Raw genomic sequence first — 3,193 nt, 5'->3', positions numbered from 1 at the left:
GGCCTGGGGAACGCGCTCACGCGCCCGGGAAGGCGCGCGGCGCGGCGGCAACACGGCCCGCCCCACCGCGGGGAGGGCCGCCCGCGAGACACAGCCAAGAGGCAACAGGCAGAGCATCCGCCGCGTCACGGAGACCCCGACACCGCCCACGCCACGAGGCACGGGGCGGGGGAGCGAGGTCGGGCCGGATTCCGCACCCCTGCCGCCTCCCACACGCCACTCGCAGCGGGGGAGAACGGGCGAGGGGACCCGCGGGCAGAGCGAGAAGAGCGGTCCCGTTCGCCATGAACGTCCGTCCCTCGTCTGGCACGGCTTAGGCCCGGCCCGGGAGAGCACAGCATCACCACATCGGTCGGCAGCATAACGCGAGGGACCCCCGAGCAAGGGAAGGCCGGCGAGGACAGCGAGCGGAGGAGCCTGCTTCAGCCTCACCGACCCCTCTCCTTCTCCAGCAAGCGCGGGCGACGACCCCAGGACGAGAACGCCTGACACGCACTGGCACGGAGCCGGTGGGATGGGGTAAGTCGCGACCGCACCCGGGTGCCGGCGGCAGGGAGTGCACGTGGTAGAGGACCCCGCGCCCCTAACCCCGCCGCCCTCGGGTACCAGAGACCGGAGGTGGCACCACGGTCGTGGGGGCGCCTGGAACGCACAAGAGCCGGCGCGCAGGCCCCAGCGGGCGGCTCAAGCGGCGGGGGTGGAAACGGGCGTCCTGTTCTCGGCCAGAGCCCGGAGCCCTCCCCGCACACGCATCCAGGCACCCGGAAGCTCTCGGGCGACTGTCACCCGAGCAGAGCGTGTCAGCACTTATCTGGCGGCACAAAACCACCCATTCGGGGGCAAGAATCGCCGCGCCCGGAGACGGGGCCCACCCACGGATCACCAGGGGAACCCCTGGATCACGGCCACGGCCACCAGACCCCAAGCACGACCCCATCGCCACCAGGCCCGGAGCTCCCGGGGCCATCTGGTCGACCCCAGAAGCGTGGCGGCAGGGGGAGCCGGGGACAGCCTCCCCGGGCCGCCCGCGCGGGCCGGGACCGGTCGGTCCCTCCCTCTGAGTCGCCGGGTCAGGACTTAGAAAAGAATTCCGCGGAGGCGCCTCCGGCGACCGGGCCCGGGGCGGGACCGTGGCTCCCGTCCCTCAGCCGGGGCTCCACCTACGCCTCGAGCCGGCCCCCTCCCGCCTCCGGACAAAGACGCGACCCGCGAAACTCGGAGAGAGAAGTCCGGTCCGACGGCCCGGACCCACCCCGGGCACGCGTCCGGGCCGGGGACGCCCTCCCCGGCCCGCCCTCGAGGGCTCCCGGGGCCGGTCCACGCTCTTCTCCAGGGCGGGACTTGGAAAAAAAAACTGCCACGGAGGAGGAGGCATCCGAGGACCGGGCCCGGTCCCCACCGCCAGAGCCGGTCGACTCGGAAGACCAGTGGGGAAAAGGCCAGCCCGGCGGCCGAGCCCGTCGCGCCCTCCACGGGCCTCCCCCGCAAGGCCCCGGCCGGTCGCCCACCTCCGGAGCGGGGCGCGGAAAGGGGATCGGCGACGCGGAAGGCCCGACCACCGGGCCGCCCTCGGGACGACGGCCGGGCACGGGACGAGCTCCCTCGCCCGTTCCCCCGCGGCGGCCCCCCACCCCCTCCCGGGGACGGAGGGGCACCGGCGGCTGCTGGTCGACCCGTCCGGGAGGCCCCACACCCCGGCCGGCACCGGGCGGCGCGGCGACAGCCACCTCCCTCAGTAGCCTGCACCTCCAATCTCCGGCGAGCGGGCGTCGCGCTCACGCCCCGGCGCCACCGGGCCAGATCCCGCCAGCGACGCCGGCCTCCCGGGACTCTGCCTCGGTCACCGCGGCCGAGTCCCGTCCCTTGGCCCGCGTCGCCGGAGCTCCGGAGGAAAGAGACGATATAAAAGCGGCCGCCAGGTGGCACCCGGCGACCGACGACCGCCTCAGCGGGACGGAGCCGGAGCGCGGGCCCGCCGGGGAGCACAGCCGGGCCGCCGGGCCGCCCGATCCCGTCCCGGAGCCCCCTCGGACCCAGCCTCCCGGCCCAGTGCGGCCCCGGGGCGTCCGCCCGCGGGCTCCCGGCCGCCAAGGCGCAGCCCCAGCCGCAGGAGGGGGACTCGGAAAAGGTTTCTCGGGCGATCACCGGGAAGGGGAAGGGGAGAGTTCCCCCCAGAGAGGCCAGGGGGCGGCCCGGGCCGGGCTGGGCCGGTGCGGCCGGGAGGCCGCCGCTTCCCGGAGCGGCTGGAGCGCCCCCGGGGTTCCCGGGAGGACTTAGAAAATCAGGGCGGGCGGGGACGGTCAAACCGAAACCAGGCACGTCATCCGAGAAGGACCGTGATGACGGGAGGAGGAAAGCTTTCCAGTCCAGAGGGCCTGTCGAAGGCAGGCGGAGAGTCTACCCGCTGAAACTGACGAAGATGGGCAAAAGAAGCTAGCTCAGGCGCCGACATTTAAGGAAATAAAAAAAAAAAAGCAAGAGGGCGTGGAGAAATGGGGAAAAATCAACACTGAGAAATCTACCCTCTGAAACCGACGAAGATGGGCAACAGGGGCTAGCTCAGGTGGCAATTTTTAAGGAAAAAAATAAAAGGAAGTGCGTGGAGACCTGGGGAAAAAGCAACACGGAGAAATCTACCCTCTAGAACTGAGAAAGAAGCGCAACAGAGGCTAGCTCAGGTGGCAATCTTTAAGCAAAAAAAATAAGATAAAAAAATACAATGGCGAGGAGACCCGGTGAAAAAGCAACCCTGAAAAAGGTACCCTCTGAAACTGAGGAAGCAGGGCAACAGTGCCTAGCTCAGGTGACAATCTTTAAGCAAAAGAAACACACAAGGGCGTGGGGAGCTGGCGAAAAGGCAACACTGAGAAATCCACCCTCTGAAACGGACGAAGATGGGCAACAGAGGCTAGCTCAGGTGGCAATCTTTAAGCAAAAGAAACACACAAGGGCGTGGAGACCTGGGGAAAAAGCAACACGGAGAAATCCACCCTCTGAAACTGAGGAAGATGGGCAAGAGAGGCTACCTCAGGTGGCAATCCTTAAGCAAAAACAAAGCACAAAGGCGTGGAGCCCTGGGGACAAAGCAACCCTGAAATATCTACCCTCTGAAACTGAGGAACATGGGCAAGAGAGGCTAGCTCAGGTGGCAATCGTTAAGCAAAAACAAAACACAAAGGCGTGGAGACCTGGG

This window comes from Equus asinus, unplaced genomic scaffold (assembly GCF_041296235.1).
Source record: "Equus asinus isolate D_3611 breed Donkey unplaced genomic scaffold, EquAss-T2T_v2 contig_47, whole genome shotgun sequence".
In the NCBI taxonomy this organism is placed as follows: domain Eukaryota; kingdom Metazoa; phylum Chordata; class Mammalia; order Perissodactyla; family Equidae; genus Equus; species Equus asinus.
Note: the sequence above shows the minus strand (reverse complement) of the source record.